Raw genomic sequence first — 22,376 nt, 5'->3', positions numbered from 1 at the left:
TTTTCTTCCTGAGACAGGCCTGGGATCAAAGGTGAAACAAAAGCAGGGTAAATTAATTATTCATGCAGTCTTGTAATCACCTTAGGCATTCTAGCAATGTAAGCCTATTTTTACAGTCACCACAATTGTTGTGGTTCTGACATGCACTGTAGTAGCTCTGTGATTGAAAATCCACCCCAGAAATACTTGGATGCCTCTACTTTATGATATATTAAAATAAAATTATTATATATGTGACCTCAGATTTTGTTGCAATTTGTTTCTTTAATATTTTCTATATCATTCATATATATATAGGAAGCAACCAAAGGATATGGCGAGGCTATACTTATGGAAGGATGTTAGGGTGTAGGCCCCTGTAGGGAGAGCCAGGAGTGTTTTGTGACTCATGCTGGAAGCCTGACATGGGAGGGGGGCTGATTAGCTCCAATCCACAGTATAAAAGTGATTTTTTGAGGAAAGTGAAGTACCTAAGGTCAGGGACTGGTGGTCTTGCAGGAAGAAACCATGAGAACAAGCCAAGCTCAGGAGAAAGCTTATGCTGAGGTTTGCGTTTCATTATTTATGTTAAAGATAGAACAAAACCCCACAAGGGGGTAAGGACTTGAATATACATGCATCCAGATTAAGGTAGGGTATGAATTTGAAGCAGAAGAGCTATCCCTGAATAACTTCGTGTCTAGAAAAAAGAACAGGCACCTTAGAGACTAACAACTTTATTTGAGCATAAGCTTTTATGGGTGCATCCGATGAAGTGGGCGGTAGCCCATGAAAGCTTATGCTCAAATAAATCTGTTAGTCTCTAAGGTGCCACAAGTACTCCTGTTCTTTTTGCGGATACAGACTAACACGGCTGCTACTCTGAAACCTGTCTTCGTGTCTAGAGAAATTCTAAATTTTGAACACTAAATCGTCATGTGTGTGCAGACTCTCATGCTGTTTTGAGAGAGCAGTGGGGGCTCTGCCTCTTCCCACTGCCTGTCTGATTGAGTGTTTGTCCACCAGTTGTTCACAGTTGGAGCCTGATTAGAATCCCAAGTATTGAAGAATAGTCTGGGTTCAGCAGCAGCCAGGCTGGCTCTCTTATATTTGCATCTGGCTAGCAGATTAAGATCTTCTTTGTCAGAAGTGAACTTTGCATGCTGAACTTCATTAATATTTGCAGAATGTGGCAAACCACTTGTTAACCAGCGAAGCTCATGGCAAGCACGTTACACCAATGCTTCATGGTCCATGCAAGCTGTCTGAGTTTCTGGATGGGGGTTAGGTGCTGTTTCTAAAAGGAAGTAGCCTACTTGAGAGACTGCATCTCTCCCAGTGTCACAGTTGCAATATATAGCAAAGAACTACTATCTCTTTGCTCACAACACAGTGATTCTGTATCCCAAAATTGTATCAGCTTTTAAGATGAGAAGAGGCAATTGAGGTGGAGCTGTCTTGGTGTAAGAGAGGAAGCTTTTTGCAGGATTCTCTCTATAATCTTATATAGCTAACATTTTAATCTTGAGCATGAATTTATGCCAAAACATGCACACGTGAACATGCACCATCACCCCCAAAGTTCATATACTGTTACAGTTTTCAGCATGAGCAGCAATAGATTTATCAATGGTCTAGACCAACAGATCTTTACTCAGATCCCAGTTGACTTCAATGATGTTTGCCTGAGTAAGGACTCAGTAAAAATTGTGCAAGGATCTCAGGATTTAGCACATGTAGTGAAGCATGTCCCAGCAACAGAATTTTATCCTAATATTGTGCAGCTCAGTAATACAGCAAGAATTAAAAAGTATGAGCTCACTGCATATGAAATTGATAAAATAAAAAATGCTGTTTTAATACACTGTATATTGCTAGAGAGGAGGGGAAATAGATGGCTGTCTCCTGAACTGTGAAATCTTATTTGGACAAGCTTAGGGGGAAAAAAAAATCAAGCTTCTTGATTCCATGCAAAAACTGCAAGTTCCTGCTGCTAAATACATGTATCTAGGAAATAGTCAAAATATTCTCTTGAACAAAGAGACATCTACTATTACACATTGTAGCGCCCTGACTCTCTTGCCTGAATTAACAAAAGGAAGATTGTTTTCCATCATACCAGCTTAAGTTGTTTAGTGACTATGGGTTCACAAAGGGCAGCTCAGTGCACACTTGAAATACTATGCCAAGATCCTAAAAAGCCACAGTTTATCTTGAAGGGAGGGGAACTGAATCTCATCAAGGAAAAGCTGAATTAAAGGGTGAAACCCCATTTTGTAAGAGTTCTCTTGTGTATAGTATGTGAAAATTGCTACCAGATGTCTCCCTTCCTTTCCTTTCTGTTTTGGAGATCCTGTTAAGACAGCCTAATTAGACAATCAAATAGAATGATAAGGGGCAACTTTCAGGCCTTGTTATTCGGTTATATACATATTTAAAAATGTATACACATACTGCAAATTGGCAAAATATATTTCTGTGACATTTTCAATTAATAATTGTGTGTGAAAATTATGAGATTGATGCTGATAGAAACTGGAAATTCCTTTTTTAAACCCCAAGCTAGACAGGCAATTGCAGGGAAAATTTCCTCATTCTGCCTTCCCCATGACCCCAACCCCAACATGACAGGATCCCACTATCTAGAGGTGAGGTATAGTTAAGTCTACATAACAGCTAAATACCAGTAGCTCTTCTATAGAGAGGCCACAAACTCTTAGCTGTATTAAATGATGTATAAAAGTTCGGTGATGTAATCTCTTTTCTGTTGTGAACTACACTGAGACCTGCAAATATGTCCCACTTAGATTGTGGCCCCAGAACTGAAAGACAGTGTTTTATCCAGTATGTTACACAGCCTAATCCCACTTTATTCTGTTGCCATTTTGCACAATCAATGTATATAACACTATTAAATCTCCCTCAACTATATATTTCAGTCTCTATTAATCACACTAAATAAAGGAAAAATTCACTAGTTCTACATCTGGAAAGGAAAGATCTGGCCAAAGTAATGTGACTCAATGGCCAGAGAGTAGAAACCATCATATTAATAAGCTAATTGCCCAAAGGGGTAACTAAAGGAAAACACATTTTCTTTTTAGCCTAGTACAGAAAACTTGAGGATATTAGCTCTTCTTTAGCTATTATAGGAAGTACGTGCCTGCATGAGTCTACAACATATTGGGCTGACTGATGAAGAGAGACCTGCCCTACTTAGTAATTTTCTGTGATGTGGTTTCTGCTCTGTTCTACTATTTGTGGTAAGCTAAAAGCTCTCTTTCAGTTCCTGATTTTTTTTTTCTTTTATAGATCTGATTTTTCAGCTTAAAGATTGACAGCTTTCTTCAAACAGGAACAGTAAATTCAATGAATTTTTGGCCATGCACACATCATGATCTTTTCCTCTCAAATGAGATTAGTGTCATAGGAGTTTGAGCCATGACAGAATCAAATACTGCCATCATGACTGAAAAACAGAACTCTGAAGGCACAGGGATATGAAACAGATCTATATAAAAGACAACTTTAAATTGTCTGGTGAAGTGTAAAATTATAAGATGATCTTAGCACCATGTTTAGATGGTATCTCCTCCTTATCAGGTCTTTTATCTATCAAAAATATTATTTGTATTGCTGTAGTACCTACATATCCCAGATCAGGACTGAGGTCCCACTGTCCTAAGCAATGCACACATACACACATCGGACCACATTTGCAAAACATATCACAAATCTTTTTTTAATGCAGATGTAAATTTGAGTTTTTACATAGCACATCCAGGATTATTAAGCCATAAGTAACAACTTCCATAAAAGCAGCATGTAATGTTGTTATCCAGTTTAATGGCTCAGAACTGGTACCTCCATAAATTACAGGTGTCCGTACATAAGACTGAACCAACCCAACCTGACCTCCAGAGCAAACAAAAAAAGCAGTTATATAAATAATTACCTGCAGTCTCTGTAAGGTCGGATGTTCAAGTGATCTGTAGCATTGATGGATGTCTCTTCCTGGCCAAAAAAATAGAGAGAAGGAAAAGCTCACGATTCTGAATATGTGAATCCAGTTAATAATGGAACAGTGCGGAAGGGAACAAAACAGATAGTTATTTTCTCATGTTTTTTCCAATTTAAAGAGAGACTCTTAGAGTACAAATATTTTTAGACAGCACATTTCCTAACCTATTATTGCAGCACCTTGCAATATTAAAGAATTTAAAAGCAAATTCATTATTTTTACTATTTATATTTTTCACTTGTTTTTTGCATTTTACAGCTTGGATAAAGAAATGAGACTAGCTTTTTTATTCTCCCTCTCATGCACTGTAAAAAAGTAATATAGAACCTGCAGGTACAGTTAGAATAGTTTACTGCCATGCAACCACACTGTCTTCAAACTATTCTTCAGTGACACTTGTGTAAATCCACTACCCTCAGGGGGTTTGCACAGGATAACGGATAGACTAAGTAAGCAATTATGCTAATTATGCACCTAAAGGAATAGAATCCAAGGCCTTGTCTACATGAGAAAATTTAACTAAACAGTTTGAAAACTGATTTAGCTACATCAGTGCAGCCCCTTGTGTCAGCGTTTATTTAGGTTTAGAAGTGCCTAATAAGGATTAGTTTAAATTATAAGGAATTGACTTCTTACATCAATATAAAGCAATCAAACCAAAATAAGAGTATCCACACCAGGCACTTGCACTGCTTTAAATAAATCAGTTTCTAAACTAGTTTAGTTAAACTGGCGTAGACAAGGCCTTATCCTTGCTGGGTGTTCAGAGTTATTAACAGTATTTAAAAAGCAATTTTTAATATTAAAATAAGTAGAAATGACTCTGAAAACACAAAAGACTAGATTTCCACAACAGATGCCATTTTTACACAGGCAATTTTCAGAGAAACACAAGTTTAAAGCAACCTAAGCTTTCAGGGACAATGACAGATAATCATTTTTTCAGGCATTAAGAGTATATGCTCATATAGTATTTTTCTCCTGACATTAACATTAGCCATAATTTATGCTTATGTGCATTATAAGCCAAATTTTTCACACACAAAGGTGAGAATATTCTCAGAATGTATTATTCAGCTGTATTTGCTAGTCCAGGCATCTCCATTATTGAAGAATTCTTCTAAAAATACCCCAATACAAACATACTACACAGCTGTTGCTTAGCTACATTCTCAATCACTACAAAGCTGGTCTTCCAGATTCACTGTCAAGGTCAAAGCAATTGTTTTTCACTTCAACTTTAAAGTTATCCGGTTTATGAAAAGAAGTTACCCGTCTTACTTTGTAACACGCAGTATATAACATTCAGCAATGGGGAAGCTGGTCAGCAGCCTTATATTTACCTGAAACGTCTCTCCAAATGGACTAATTCTTTGGAGAAGATAAAATACAAAAGACAGCTAATATGGTTTTAAATGTTACATCTTTACTGATTTAATAAGCTCTGTATGTTTGTTTATTTTAACTACACCCATTAACATGATATCCAACTGCCTCACAAAGTTGTATTAATTTTAATGACTGGTTTACTGTAACAGGGTGGCCTTTTAAGAAACAGAAGGCCTGGGCCAACCAGGCAGCCCTGTTTGATTATCAGACCCAGCTGATTCCTATAAAAAAAGCTGAGAGAGCTCGGTCAAAGGGGATTTGCAGGAGGGAGGATAACACTTATGTCTGACCCTGGAGCAGAGTGCGGTGCAGATGAAAGGCCTCTGGGGCCCTGCAGCCTGTGTTGGCCAGAGGAATAGCTTTGCTGTGTTACTTTGTGAGGTTTTTTTGTTTGAATTAAGGAACTGTGCCCTGAGGGAAGGGCTTGCAAGATCCTTGTGTGTGGAATTAGTGCTTCCTGGAGAAACTGGTCAGCAGCCTTATATTTACAAACAGACCTGAAATTTCTCTTCTTTCTCTTCCCAAGAGAAGGACAAACACTGAGGAACAGCATTAGTCTTGTATTTATTCGTCTCTGCTGCAGCCCCAAGAGCAGACAAAGTGGTTGCTTTTTAAAAAGTATCTCTAATTAGTGCAAGGGAAAAGGTAAAAAAGAGAGGTGAGTTTTGGACGATATCCTAAATGTGCTCTGGTTCTGCAGGAAGGTGCTCCATTGACAGGGGGTGTCTCTACCCCTGTCTGCTGAATATTTTATTGTCCCTGAAGAATGCATTTGTAATTAATTTGTAAATAATGAAATGAACATTGGTAATATACCAAAGACAAAGTATGCCATTATAAAGCATCATTGCCTGTGCTGTTTCTGCAGTACAGCTACAACAATTAATCAAGTAGAAATTCTGTCAATTACAAAATCAAATTGAATGTTATGACAAAGTCACAGGCGCCTGAGGTTTTTAACAAAAATAAATAAATCTAGGCAGGTCAGAAAGAGCCAAAATATTGAAACGCAATGCAGAAATTCAATAGAATATACCAATCACATACATGGTTACACATATTAGCGATATGTTTCCTATCCCTGGAAAAGAAAGGGAGATTACCAACCCATAGTTATTTATGAAACAAAACAAAACATTGAGTAATATTGCATAAAACTAAGAAAATAGTAAACAAGTGCTGGAGATCTTCATTTTTATATCTGATGCATTAATGTAGCTCCATTGACCTTTGGTTTCCTAGTAACAGGTTCTTGAGGTATATTTATAACCACAAATACTGCAATGTGAACTGTCACATATTGTTCCTGTTTCACAATGAATCTGGGATACGTCTCAAGATAGTGAAGGAACATAAGAGGGATTACCTACAAATCTTCTATCATTACAATCTCTGAGTTTTTATTTTTTTAATCCAACACTAGGGGATTCTGTGGCGTCCCAGTGACATAGCATGGAAGGTGCCCTCAGGAGAGCCATTGCAGGTGAATCACGGATGTGCAGGAACTCAACATCCCACATTTTGAGAAATTCAAAGCTGCGCTCATGTAGGAGGAATATTGGATTTCCAAACAATGTGGCATTCCCTGCCTGTATGCATGCAGGTTAGAATCCAGCCCAAGGGGCTCACTTGGCATGTGACTACATTAGGTAGGGTTTTACAGGCTCTCTCAAATGGATATGATGTGGTCATTTAAGAAATCCAGTGGGAAAATGTAAGTACATTGACTGCTAAGACTATCCAAGTTCTGGGTCATAAATGAAAAAGCATTATGGGCCAAATTGTGACCTTTAGTCCCAGCCACCCAAGCAATAAGGGGCATAAGGCTCCTCCTTGCTCCCCTGCATGGGCTGTCCACATTGCAGGTCATAGAGTGGGGGCAGAGAAGCCTCTTCAGGCCACTACTCATCTAATCATTTGGGTGGGAGGTGGGTGGACACTCCTTCTCTCCAACAGTGGGCTGACCAGCACAGATGAACTAGTACAGAGCTACGTAACACCGAAAGACCCCGATTGGCATAGGCCGGAATCAAATCTTAGATCAGTGGAGCTTAATGCACAAGCTTCTACTGCATGAATTAAAAGACACTCATCTCTCAGCTAAGTCTATAGCAGGCTCATCAAGCTCTAGGTGGTCTATCTGCTGCAGAAGGGGGACAGAGTACCACACCAAGCAGACATGGGTTACACTAGCACCAAGTAAAGGATTGATACTGATTACTTCCCCTCCCCACCCTCCTGGAGCAAGGGGAAAGCAGTCAAGATTATGCAGGGCTTGTGGTAATACCATAATCCAGTCCTGTGCTATTAGCACTTCAGCAAGCTATCACTTAGCCAATTTCTAGATTTTGCAACATTATGGGCCAGAAAAAAAACTATGAGTGACCCTGTGTGGGTCCATGACTAAGGGGAGTCAGAGGTAAACAGCTAGCTATAAAGCTGTTCCAGTCTAGCCCAATGATGATGAATCCCCAAGAGTCTTGAACAGAAGCAATATCATGACTCTATACTCCTCTGACGTGCACCAGCTGAGCTGATGTAGGGGGCAGCACATCCTGCAGCCTAGAAAATGTATAACAAGTTTCCACTATTCCCAGAACACCAGAGAAATTTTGACTGAACCAGGACTCCCAATTGCTGCATGGCCCTCACTCTTCCCCAATGCAAGCAGGACTTTAAAGTCACAATTCAACAGATAACACAGATACAAATCTATGGTTCAAATGTTGCCTTCAGATACTTCCACACAACTTTCATTGAGGACAAGAGTTGGGTGCAACTATCTGAGGCTGCATTAGTTCATTATGCATGAATTTGACTACATTAGATTATCATTCTAAGCCCAAGAGAAGCAGCTCAGCTTCAGCCCCAGAGAGACGGAGAAGGGTTTAGATCGGGGGTGGGCAAACTACAGCCTGTGGGCCACATCCAGCCCATCAGACCTTTTAATCCGGCCCTAGAGCACCCACTGGAGGGTAGGATTGTGGGCTTGCCCCACTCTGCATGGCTCCCAGAAGCAGAGGCCTGTCCCCCCCTCTGGATCATACGCGTAAGGGCAGCCAGGGGGCTCTGCATGCTGCCCCCGCCTCCAGTGCCGGCTCTGCAGCTCCCATTGGCCAGGAACTGTGGCCAATGGCAGCTACAGGGGCGGCGCCTGCAGACAGGGCAACATGCAGAGCTGCCCGGCTGCCACCGCGCCTCTGCATGGGAGCTGGAAGGAGGACATGCCACTGCTTCTGGGAGCTGCGGGGGTGATGCCTGTGGACGGGGCAGCGTGCAGTGCCACCTGGCCTCACCTCTGCATAGGAGCCAGAGGAGAGACATGCTGCTGCTTCAGGGAGATGCTTGAGGTAAGCACCACCCAGAGCCTGCACCCCTGATCTCCTCCCATGCCCCAACCCACTGCTCCAGTCCTGATCCCCCTCCTGCCCTCGGTCCCAGCCCAGAGCACCCTCCTGCACCTGAAACCCCTCATCCCTAGCCCCACCCCAGAGCCTGCACCCCCAGCCGGAGCCTTCACCCCCTCCCGCACTCCAACCCCCAATTTTGTGAGCATTCATGGCCCGCCATACAATTTCTATACCCAGATGTGGCCCTAAGGCCAAAAAGTCTGCTCACCGCTGGTTTAGATACAAGATTGCTATGAGGCCCAGTTGCTGTTTTGCGTGGTAACAAATGAAAGCTTGCCAGGAAGTGCAGGTCCTAGACAGGCTTACTCAGTGGGATACTGTATACACAAGGGGAGGCGGAGGGACAGTAGAAGTAGGGTGAGAGAAAGAAACTACTAGTGCTCTTTCAAAATAGGTCTACACATTTAGGAAAGACTTAACTAGTCTCAATCCATTCATTTTTCTATACCTATTAAAGTGTCGCTCAGAAACCCAACCCAGTATCTAAACACTTTTAACACGTGTATTCCCACCCCCCAAATGGTCTTTGGATTCAATATGTTTTCCAAATGGAAATCTGCTTTTTATTTTTCCTTCAGCTCCTGTTGCAGTGAGGAATGACAGGAAACTGGATAGGTCTGACATAGGCAAGGAAACCTGGCATGCACATGTTCAGTGCAGCAGGGGGAAAATCAGTTATCTCACACATACGAGCAACATCACCTGTCACACTGAAAGAAATGGATTCTCTGAATGATTCCGCACTATAATAATGCCAGTGCTTTTATATTCAAAAGGCTCCACTAAGTGCTCTTCTCCATCTGTTAGAAAACAGATCACACAGAACCTTCTAGCCAGATGGAGCCATCAAAAACTCTCTTCATCTATCATGTAGCTCATACATGACTTAAATGCACATTCATTCATATTCTCCTGCTCTGCCTCCTGCAAAATATCCAAAAGACAAAGTACACAAAAACCCAGATTTACAGGTTAAATACCATGGCAAAGTCTCACTCAGCTCAGTTTTTCTCTTCTTCTTTCACTGACATGAAAATACACTTTTGTAACTCACTTGGATGCATGTCTACATTTTGTAGAATACCTGGGAATAAATACAAAAACAAAGGCAGGCATAAGGTTGGTGGGATTTCTCTAAAAGTAAAAAAGTTTCTTACCTCATACTGTAACTGGAGTTCTTTGAGACTACGTGATCCCTACTTGTATTCCACTGTGTCTGAGACCAGAGAGTTTTTCTAACAGTGTCCATTGCTCTGTGCCTGTGCTATGCTATTCCTTGTGCTCCAATCCGAGGGCATCAGAGGCAGCGTGGACCAATTGCTAGTCCCATTCCTTCTTTACCACGAATCTATACACAAAGATCCGAAGCAGAGGGGAAAGAGAGGGGGTAACAGAACACAGATAAGGTCAACACATCACAAAGGAATCCAGTTACTGTACTGGGTAAGTAACTTTTCTTTCCTCTTTGAGTGATGGTCCATGTGTACTCCACTGTGGGTGACTGACAAGCAGAGTCCATTGCATAGGAGGGTGTGAGGACTGTTGACAGGAGGACTACTGTGCTGAGGGATGCATCAGCGGCAAAAGCCTGGACTAAAGTATAATGTCTCAAGAGGTATGTATTGAACCCCATTTAGCCACTTTACATATTTCAGCAAGAGGAAAATCTCAAAGGAAGGCTACAGAAACAGCTTGGGTTCTAGTAGAGTGATCTCTCATGCCCTGTTGTGGTGAAATGTTTTCCCAACTCATAACATAGTAGAATGCATACCAAAGTCCATTTGGAAAGTCTTTGGAAAGAGACTGCTTCCCCTGTCATTTGTTCTGTGATGGATATGAGTTGATTTCCTAAATGGCTTTGTTCTTTGGAGATAGAATGCCACTGCTTGACTGATATCCAAGGAATGCAGGCTCCTCTCTTCATTAGTGGTGTGTGGTTTAGGTAGATAGGTGGACTCTGATTCAGATGGAAATCTGAGATCTCTTTGGGGGTAAATTTCGGGTGCAGCCACATGGAAATTTTATCCTTATGGAAGACTATGTACAGTAGGTTCACCATAAGGGCTTTAAGGAAAGAAGATATTCCAAATAGTAGGGATGCCAAAGTCCTCTGGGGTTATTTTCTGTGGACACTGAAGGGATTCTGTCTCAGACCCATGCTGCAGTAGAAAGAAACTGGAGAGGTGGTCAGTCCACACTGCCCTTTTACACTCAGATAGGAGCGTGAGGAACAGGAGAGTGGACCAATGGACATTATTAAGCAAAAATCTTCCAGTCCCAGACACATGGAGTATATACACACACACAGTGGAATCCACATAGGGACCATTTCTCAAAATGGAATTCTACCCTTTACAATCCAGAGATATGCATTTCAGTGGTCATGCATGTTGTATAATATTGCTGTATATTGTTGTATAATATTGCTGCCCCGTCCTTCAGACACAGTGTCACCCTTCTGCTGAGCAGTAGCACATGGGAAGAGAAATCAGAATATAATCAGAGACCCCAGCTGCTTGGTCCTCAACATGCTCTTCAACCAGTGCAAGCAGTTCTGCCAGACTCCCAGCTCCTGGAAGAAGACCATGATGGTGCTGGTGTAAAAGAAGGTTGAGCGGTACAACCCCAGCAACTGGAGGCCCATCTCCCTCTGCTCCACGATGTACAAACTGCATGCCAGCTGCCTGGCGTCGAGGATCACGGAGGAGTCAGTGAGCGGGGAAGCCATCAGCTCCATCCAGAAAGGCTTCATGTCCTGCGAGGGCTGCTACGAACACAACTCCATCCTCCAAACCACCACCCAAATGGCCAGAAGGGTGTGGAGGCAGTGCGCGGTAGCATGGCTCCCCCTGGCTAACGCTTTTGGGTCCATGCCTCACCACCACTTTTTTGCCAAGCTCCAGGAGTTCGGGATGCCAGAAAACTTCCTTTGTGTGATCCAAGAGCTGTACGAGGGATGCAGCACCACCATCTGCTCGGTCGAAGGGGAGATCGCTGAGATCCTGATCCGGAGCAGAGTAAAACAGGGCTGTCCCCTCAGCCCCATCATCTTTAGCCTCACCATGGACCCTTTGCTGTGAGCCATCTCCAACAGCACAGATGGCTTCAACCTCCACTGTGAGAGGGTGAGCGTCCTGGCTTATGAGGACGACCTGGTCCTGACCTCACACGACCCAGAGAGTCTCCAAGGTACGCTAGACACCACCAGTCGAGCTGATTACTGGATGGGGCTCCGCTTCAGTGCAAAGAAGTGCACAACTCTCCACACTGACGGCAGCAAAAGGGACTCGGTGCAGGTGACGGGGTTCCAGATCCAGCGCGAGCCCGTCATCCCCCTGGCAGAGGGGCAGGTGTACCAGCATTGATAAAAGAAAGCATCAGCATATTGTTTCTCAGTGGTTTAGCATCTTTCTAGTGAGCAATAAAGAAAAAATTAAGCTTACGTGCTCATGTTAGAACAGTAAGTATAGCTTCTAATGTCATTTTTGTACCTGTAGTCATCTCTCTGCAAAAAGAGATTTGTCCATGTAATTCCTATGAAATGCAAATGGAGTATACCCATGTAAATCCCATTGCATTAAGAAGTGAATAACTTTTTCAGTGGTCATGGAAATCTTTTCAGAAATAACTATTGTATATGTATATACAGGCCTTTCAACCTTTGCAGTGGTTTGTTGAAAACTAAAATTTCCAAGAAGACTTCTTCCAAAATTTTAATCAGTATCTTTTTGTTAGTTATTCCTATATCCTTCAATCTGTCAATTCATGCATTTTTTCTGCCATCGCTATAGTATCCAGATGCCAGAAATAATGAACTGAGGGATCACATCAATTTGGCCTTACCAGGCAAGAAAGACCTCTCTGTTCCACCTTGGATTTACCTCATTCCTAACCATTTCACTTCTTGGTCCTTGTCTTCTAGGAGAATACTGCCAGCCATTCCACAGCTCAATAAGCTCTGATGAAGCTCTTAAGCACATGCTTCACTTTTTACTTCAATGGAGCTACTAGCGCAGTCCAAGTTAAGCATGCGCTGAGGTGCTTCATTGAACTGGGGCCTAATTTGGAAAAGGCCTGTGTAAAAAGCATAGTTTTGCATCATGCACTACAATGGCAACTCTCTGCTTCCTTCTGATCTGTGGCTGGAAGTTTTACAATTCCAGGTGTGCTACTGAGAACTGCCTGCCCCCATGTGTAGAATTTTTACCTCAGACCCTCCTAGCTACAACTTCTCTGTTGGTCACAACAGTTGCAATAGTGCATACCGAGGGAAAGAGTCACTGAAAAAGCTCAGACCCAGTCCATTTAAAAATAGTCTCTTGTTATCATTAATGGGAGATAATTAAATGAACATTAATTATCTCCCATTAATGATATGAGGAATACGTAAACAGTTTTGTTTTGTGTGTATGGAGAGGCTTGGGGGAAAATATATGGCACGTCAGTAATAAAAGTATAACTCTGTGTTGCTTCTGCCCCACTCGCGAAGTGTGAACTCAAGAAGCAGCTATAACTATAGTTAATGCAAAAATCAGTCTTCCTGATAAAATGAAAAGGCTGGGGCCACGATAATAGCTATACTGAAATTTTAACCAACATTTGCAAATCATTTTGCATTATCCTTATTTTTCAGCTCCTTTAGAGGCTGTCAGCTATAAATGAGCCACTGCTGGGCTCCTGTAGGAAAAGTTTTCAGAAACTTATAGGAGATATAAAATCAAAGAAAGCATAAGAAGTTTAGTTTCTCTATTTTCTTCTTAGACTGCTGTTAGCTTTGCCAAAATTAAGAGACACACGCAGTGCCACAAACTTCTACTTTCGAGTGAGAAAGCTCTGTGTCAGTTTGTGTTGATAAAGCCTCCTTCCTTGAATATGGGAATGATATTACTTCAGGTTTTTTAGTATGCCAGCTAAGATCAGAAACACACCACCGGTTCTGTTATTCCACAATGACCAATGTGTTTCAGGACATCAGAAACAATCCTAGTCAAAACTGAACTTTAAAAGATGACATTATATAAAGTACTTAAACAAACAAGTTAAGTTTTAACTAGTATTTCTTCTGGTAACTCGGGTCTCTTTGTAAGGCAACAAATTATATTATTGATCAAGGAAACCGGAGTTATCTAGTTAAGAATGGGATTGTCACTCATGTTTCTCAGATTTGCAGTCATAAGACATTGCTGATCTTGGGTACACACATTTGTAGGACCATCTGTAACTGTATGGAAGACACACAGCTTCACTGATGGACAGACAGCACAAGGTGAATATAGATACTATGCATCTTTAAAATGGAAGCCCAACAGTAAGGAGGTGAAAGTAAAGTACACGATGAAATGTTCACAGTAGCTCTATTTCTTAACAATCATTGTCTGTGTACACAAAACATGGTAGAGAGGTGGATATGAGTCAATCTTCTGCACTGTGGTTTGGGGTTTATTTTAAAATACTAGGTAACTTTTAGCTATTACAACTGAAAGTCTGTGCACTGTGAACACAAAGCTGATTGATGTGGGCCAGGTTCATGCAAACTGTCACCATCAGGTGCTAAACTTTCCTATCAGATTTTATTCTACAACAGAGAAGAGCTGACATGCACCTGCCAGATCTTAAAGGTTCATATATATTGATTGTAGGGATGTAAATACCATTTAAAAAGTTAACCATTTAAATGATTAAAAATATGTCATTAAAACAGTTAACAGATTAAGCAGCTGGGGCTAATCTACTGGTGTGGCTGGGCCCGCTCTGGCCAGGTGGTGCTGCTCCGGCCGCTCCACCCGGATGGCATGGCTGGGCCCGCTCTGGCTGGGTGGCGCAGCTCTGGCCGCACCAGCTGGCACAGGGCCACTAGGATCAACATAAGGCCCCTTAGGCTGGCCGGCCACCCAGCCCAGGGTTAACAGTTAAGGCGGGTTAACCAGTAAGACTATTGCTTACCAATTAACCTTTTACATCCCTAATTTATTGACAGCCAGAAATATTTGTCTTCAGCTGCATTTCTACCTCCACATTTGCCCTCCCCTTCTGATTAAGTGTTAAAAAAAAACCTAAGAAATTAACAAACAAGAACGTAGTTGTGAAGTAATTATCATCATCATACTGGACACAAACCAACAAAGGCAAGAAAATGAAAAATTAAGCACATACTCTCCAGTTCTCCATCCACAGGCACATACCTTACCATTACCACAACTACCATAATCACAGACTATGCATTGCGATCTTAATTCTGCCTCCCTAGGAATGTCAGTCTTCCATGATCTCCTTTAATCACCATTCTACATACAACACTTTACTACACTAACCCATTCCAATGTAAGCAGCTGTCTGCATTACTAGCGTTGGATGAAAATAATAAAAACATAAGAACGGCCATACTGGGTCAGACGAAAGGTCCATATAGCCCAGTATCCTGTCTTCCGACAGTGGCCAATGCCAGGTGCCCCAGAGGGAATGAACAGAACAGGTAATCATCAAGTGATCCACCCCCTGTCGCCCATTCCCAGCTTCTGGCAAACAGAGGCTAGGGACACCATCCCTGCCCATCCCGGCTAATAGCCATTGATGAACCTATCCTACATGAATTTATCTTGTTCTTTTTTGAACCCTGTTATTGTCTTGGCCTTCACAACAACCTCTGGCAAGGAGTTCCACAGGTTGACTGTGTGTTGTGTGAAAAAATCCTTACCTTTGTTTTAAACCTGCTGCCTATTAATTTAATTTGGTGGCCCCTAGTTCTTGTGTTATGAGGAGAAGTAAATAACACTTCCTTATTTACTTTCTCCACATCAGTCATGATTTTAATCTGATAACAGGGTTTATGTGGAAGGGTGAAAGGCAAAGTTAAGTTTGCAGCAAATGGTCTGCAGCCACAGATGCTCCTCCTGACTTTAGGCTCGAGTATCATCTGCAAAGAGCCAAAGGTAATATTCCCCGCAAAGACCTTTCTTCCCTCCTCAGACACTGCTCCCCAGCACACAAGTGAGTTATTTACACCAGGCACTTTGGAGAGGATTTCTCCAATTTGCATAAATTTATCTTAATTAAGACATATACAGTTGGTGCTAACGAGTTATTAAATTCTTCACTACACAAGTATGACATTCTGAGCACCGGCTGTTTTTATACAACAGTTTCCAAATAAAGATTAAACTAAGAAGAAGTAACTATCAACTAAAGCTGCAATGCAAGGAGCATTGTTTTAATTAAGTACAGTGCACTTTCAGTGTTTAGAACTATATTAGAGAAATCAGTCAACTATCTCTAGACAAACAAGACAGATTTCAAGTATAGAAATCTCTGGTTCTTAAGTTTCTTTAGACAGTAGTTACTCCTGAGGGCATTCTGTGCCAAAATATTAAAAATTCTGCACCAAAAAATTAAAAATTAAAATTAAATATTTTAAAATTCTGCCAAATATTATTTGTCAAATAAATGTGGAGGCTCCAGCCTGGCATTGGGAAGCATAGGCCACTGGTTACACAGAGGTGGGAGATCACCGTGCAGCTCCCCCCTGAGACATGGACTCAGCGGTGAGGCTGCACCCAACCCTGACACAGCTCAAGAACTGGGTCTGCCCCAGAAACACCCAAGGCCCTACTCCTCTGTGCCAGGTGCACCAGGTGTGAGTAGGCGGGCTCAGCAAGGCAGGATCCAAGTGTGGAGGGACTTAGTATGGGGGAATCCAGGTGTGGTTTGAGAGGGTTCTGTGTTACAACTGTTCCAGTGCGGGGGGGGGGGGGCGGATCTGGCTGCACAGGGGCTTGTTGGGGGGTCTGGGTGCAATGATAATGGGAATCTGCAGGAGGGTCCAGGTGAAAATGGTTGGGGCTCAGCAGGGATGGGGGGTCTGGGTGTGGAGGGTTTAATGGGGGGTCCAGATGCTAGGGGAGTGGGGCTCAGTGGGGTGGGGATCCAGGTGTAACTGGTTGGGCCTTGGTGGGGTGGGGATCCACGTGTGGGTGGATCGTCAGGGTGGTCCAGGTGCAGGGAGAGTGGAGCTCATCGGGGGGGGGGGGGGGGAAGGTTCTGAGCATGAGAAGCTGAAGCTCAGCAGGAAGGTCCAGGTATGAGGGAGTCTGGAGGCAAGGGGGTTGCATGGATAAGGGAGCAGCTCCCTGTATAGGATCCCTCCCCTTGCAGCTGAGGAGTGATAAATGCAGGAAGTGCGAGGAGGTCTGCAGAGGTTCCTGCCACTGGAAGAGAAATCTGGGGGTGGGTCTCAACTGGCCCCAGATGCCGTGCAGGGGAAGAGAAAATCACGTCCCCCCAGCCCAGCCAGGACTAGCAGCTGAGCCTGGCACAGGATGGAAGCCACTAGCCGGGTCTTACCCAGTGGTGCCCCCTGCCCCACAGTGATTTACCTCTCTGCTGGCTGTCCTGGGCACCCAAAAACATACTACTTGAGAGGGTCGCATGAATGCTCTTGTGACTTCTCTTTGCTTCCCTATCCATGCCATTTTTCTGCGGGGAAGCAAAAAAATCTGCAGGGGACATAAATTCTGTGCATGTGCAGTGGCGCAGAATCCCCCCACAAGTTAACTATAGTAGTGAATGAAAGTTTTCTGTATTTAAGAAATCTTTAAGGTCTAACATTGTTAAGCATACAGGCTGATTTTTGAGATGGGAAATAGAATGGATAGGGCACTGTGACTGGACTAAGAGTCAGAAGATTTGGGGTGAAATCCTAGCCTCACTGGGAGTTTTGCCATTGACTTCAATGAAGCCATGATTTCATTCTGGGTGCCTAATTCTGGCTTTGCCACTAACATGCTGTGTGATCTTCAGCTTCCCCCCACAGGGTGTCTATTTCCCCTCCCTCCTTTTATCTGTCTTATCTGTTTAGATTGTTAGCTCTTCAGAGCAGGGCCTGTGTCACTATGTGTTTGTACAGTATCTAGCAGACCGAGGTCCAAGTTTGGAGCCAACCTTGAGGCCTTTAGGTGCTATATAAAATAGAATAATAATTTCCAAAAGAACCTAAGTGAGTTAGGAGCGCAACTGAGTGGGAATTGGGTGTCCAGTTCACTTGAGCCCTTTGAAAATCCCATCTTTAATACACAAATGCTATATAAGCATGCATTTACCAACTGCTGCTTTTGCAGGGATTATAAATTCTGCAAGTACATGGCTTAAATATACTACAGTCTTGTGTTCATAGCTAGGAGTCTTTCCCCAAAAAAGGAGCAGATCTCATATTTTACTCTCTCTTTACTCAAGCAAGCTCAGATTACTCTTTTAAATAATTATTTAGTTGTATAGGAAATGTAACAGTTTATACAAATTTGCTGTGCAAATATCAGAAATAATACATTAATCACTTTAACACTGAGCTTATTATTTTGTTTAGAGAAACATCATGCAGTAATATAATGATCAAATCTCTCTATTTGGCAGGGTATTTCAATATTATAGAGTGAGCTGCTTTATACCACTCAGGACCTTTTGTTTCTGGGGATTTTACTAAACTGAGTTAAACTACTGACAATTCATATTTATCAAGCCAGGCACGTCTATCAAATGTTAACAGTAGTTAAAAAAAAAAAAAAAAAAAAAAAAAAAAAAAATTGGACTGCCCTGCTGGGGTTATTTTTGCAGGCATTATCTAAGTATCTATTTGTCCTCTTTCTATTTTGCTGGGTATGTAATTTATGTGTGATTTTTTTTCCATAACAACCTGTCATACTTTTTTAACCGTTCCTCTAATTTTGGACTATTTTCCTTTTACCAGTGAGAGCCTATCCATAGTCTAGTAGCTACTAGCCGATGAGAGTTTAATTCTTCAGATCTTTGAGCATGACCATTTCCACTAAGAAGCCCAAGAGGATTACCAAAGGATCCTGTGGTAATAAATACCCAACAGTTTGCAATATTTGACTCTGAATCACATCCCAGTACTGTTGAATGACCGGACATGTCCATCATATATGTATATCAAGTCTCCTCTTTCACCACAATTTCTCCAACATTATTCCCCATTTAGTCTACACACATTTTCTATATTAAATGGGAGATGTTTAAAAATAAAGACTGAGTAAAACTGAGGAAGGACCTCAGGATTCTACCCACAAAAGTTAAATATAACAGCTAATTTTTATGTGCGTTAGGGTTATGAAACTAATCGGTCACATCAAAAAGTGAGAGTCAAATCCTGGTCCCATGAAGCCAATGAATAAAGTGGGGTCTTTTCATAACTGGGACATCAATTTAACTGGGATGGCAGACTGGCCACCGTGGTATCCCAGTTAAGTGAATCCAGTTGTAACACACATTTATAAAAAATATTAGGGTAAAAAAATTCCCAATATCCTGATACCAGTAATTTAATAGATTAAAGCTAAGTAACAGTTTTTTTCAAAGTCACCAATCCACAGTACTAAAAAAATATTAAAATAACCTGTTCTAAATATATTGATCTTATCTAGAGATGAAGAAATTATATTTGCAGTTAAAAAATAAACAAAATCAACTAATTTTACAATGTACTATAGAAAAATTCTGAAAATTTTTTTTAAATTAAAGATCATTATTTTGGGTTACTAAAACTATTAACTAACCTAAGACTTATTCCAAGATTCCAAATAAGGACTCAAAAATTATTACTCCCTTGAGCTACATGTTAATCTGTACAGAAAAGCCTCAGATCATGAGAGTCACAAAATGGAGGCAACAGCAATAGCTAATAAATGTACATTTAAAAAAATAATCAGGAAATACTCTTTACATACTCCACTGAACTGTGGATGTGAGGGGCTTATTCTACTAATCCATGGCTGATTGTGTCCCGGATGAAGTGAGCTGTAGCTCACGAAAGCTTATGCTCAAATAAATTTGTTAGTCTCTAAGGTGCCACAAGTACTCCTTTTCTTATCCCGGATACGTGGAACTGTGAAGGTACACATACAAGAAATATCCAACTGTCAAATGGCCTCTGGCTATACAAAGGCAGGAGAAAAGAGTACTACTGTCAGAGTGCACTGCTTATTACAACACATTCTATGAGGTCAATTTTTGAAAATACCATTCTTTGAAAAGGCTAACTTAGACTACAGTACTAGTGTCAAACTACTGCATGTCACAAATGGCTTAGCCCTGTAACCAGGGCAGTGAATTAGGAAGATTACGATTGTGACAAAAAAGCCAATTGTAAAATATTCCCTTCAAATTACTCATTTTAATTTTAACTTCTTGTGTTTGATTGTTGTGTTATGTTCCTATTCAAATAACGCAGAAAAAAAAAAAGCTGTGGAAGAAATATTTTGCCCAACTAGCCATGAGTTATTTCTAACACTTTAGGTGTTAATTGACTACTCAATATTCTGAAAGAATAAACAGGAAATTCCTTTCTTAAAAAACTTACCAAAATTATGCAATCGTTTGACAGTTTCTCAAAGCGCAAAACAGAATTTTAATATCTAGTTTCCCCTGTATTCATTTTCCTCTTACCTCTCTCCTTAGACGATCAGATCTACAGTATGCCTCATCAAATGTGTCAGATTAATAAATAATGAATGATCGACAAACAATATAGCTCAAATCATCCACTGTGTTAGCTAAAATCGTCCACTGAGTTGGATCAATTATCTTGCATTTAACGAGCATAAAGGAAAATTAAATTAACTTAATCTCTGACATTACTAAATTAAATGATATAATCTTGCATATTACAACAGATCAAAACAATGCACTTCCTGAAACAGAATAATCACAAAATAATGTACTTTTTACCCTGAATAATTGCCCGTAGTATGAAGAGGCATTTCATAGCTTTTGTATTTGGGAAACACACACAGAATGCAGTCAGTTCTAGTTACTGTATTTTTTTAAAACAACTAGGAGATACCAGGTGAGAGATGCTTTTGAACCCAGGCTTATAGTAATGCTTGAAGTGAAAATTAAATTATACTCACCAAGGAGAGGAGGGAGGGCAAATCTATAAAATATGTATATTCTTGATAATTATCATACTCAGCCATTTATAGTACTTCTGGTTTTCTAGTAACAAGTTTATTTTAGTAGTCTGATTGTTGATGCCTAATGTAGAGTGACTTTACTAGCATGAAAAATGATAGATATTCATCTCAGGTGACAGCCACTTTACTCATATAAAGTACAAGTAATTGAGCTCTATGCTGGTGCAAGGCAAAAGAATTGCAGAAGTGAAATCCACCCCCAAAACCAGGACGGTAGCAGGGTTGCTGCTTAGCACTCATGTTGAAGCTATTCCAGACGATGGGATGGAAGAATAGCCAGAGCCTTTCTGTATAAGCTGAATGGGGTGTTGTGGTTACATAGTCCATGGAGACAGATTCAGTGGCCCCTCATCCCGGCCTTCTGGATGGCCTATCTGGGGCCAGGAAAGGGAAAGGGGAGATGATCCCACAGAATCATTTGACTCCCTCTCCTTCCAAGTTGAAGACCTGGATCCTTCCTTATGCAGAGGGGAATACTCCTGGAGGAATTCTGCACCACTGCAAATGTGCATATTTCATGTATCATCCATATTTTTAATTTTTTTTTCAAAAAATAGCTTCTGCTGAAAAGTTGCCACAGTTCTGCCTTTTACCCACCACAGGATGCTGTGGTGCTAGAACAGAGCAACAGCTCCTGGCCAGCCCCAGCTATGACAGGGAAGAGAAAGAGCCTATATTCTTCACAGCGTCTGTCGAGACAGGGTCTATGGGGAGACAGACAGCATGGGGCTGCTGCGGGGTCAGACAGGGGCTCATAAGGGCTAGTGGGAGAGGACAGACTAGACCAAGCTAGGCTGAATGGGAGTGGAGGCGCAGGGCCACATGAGCAGAGGGAGAGGGAGTGCAGAGCTACAGGGGGAAGGGGGATGGCTGAGTTGGGGCACAGACACACATGGAGACAGCCGGGGGAGGAGTGTGCAGGGCCACATGGGGATGGGGGGAATGGATGTCTGAGTGAGGGTGGAGGGAAATATGGACAGACGGTGCAAGGACACATGGAGACGGGGGAGGGGGTGCCTGAATGGGGGGGGAGGGACACGTGGACAGGCAGTGCAGGGACACATGGAGCAAATGTCCCTGACTGAATGGGAGAGGTTGAGGTCAGCTAGGGTCTGCATGGGGGTGCTCCCTAACAATCCCTTCCCACCCACCCCCACCCCAAAACCTGTTGCATACTTTTTCCAGCCATAACTTGAAGGGTTGTTGGGTAATACCCAGACTCCTTCCCTTCAACTACTTCCTTCTCCCTCAGCTCCTCCGTTACCCCAACTCCCCCAAGCCTTTGCACTGCTTCTGAGGGGTGTGGGAAATATGGTTCTGTACTGTAGTTTAAATGAATTGTTACTCAGAGTTCTGTATTAATATGCCTAGTAAGGAATTTATTTGTCAAAAAACATTTCCTCAATCTTTTTTGTTGTCTATATTGTTACAGACATACTTGCTGATAGGCATTTTGAAATAAATTACCAAAATAATTGAAACTGGTGTGATTATATTGTGTTATTTTGAATAGAATAGAATATGAAGAATTTTAACTTTTTTGGTTCAGAACTTTTAATTTTTTGGCACAGAATTCTCTCAGGAGTATGGGAATCATTG

The 22,376-nt window shown here is 41.7% G+C and overlaps 1 protein-coding gene across 3 annotated transcripts in view; it reads right to left on the bottom strand.

Annotated features, from left to right (window-relative positions):
• PAG1 (phosphoprotein membrane anchor with glycosphingolipid microdomains 1) overlaps positions 1–22,376 on the bottom strand; it is a 191,241-nt gene that overhangs the window by 157,302 nt on the left and 11,563 nt on the right. For all 3 annotated transcript variants that reach the window (XR_006278747.1, XM_043507679.1, XM_038392916.2), the window contains exon 2: positions 3,935–3,993. The gene's annotated coding sequence lies outside the window, so the exon portion shown is untranslated. The remainder of the gene's footprint in view (positions 1–3,934; positions 3,994–22,376) is intronic.

The sequence above is a fragment of the Dermochelys coriacea genome, chromosome 2, assembly GCF_009764565.3.
Source record: "Dermochelys coriacea isolate rDerCor1 chromosome 2, rDerCor1.pri.v4, whole genome shotgun sequence".
NCBI classification, from domain to species: Eukaryota; Metazoa; Chordata; order Testudines; family Dermochelyidae; genus Dermochelys; species Dermochelys coriacea.
This window is presented reverse-complemented; position numbering and strand designations above follow the sequence as displayed.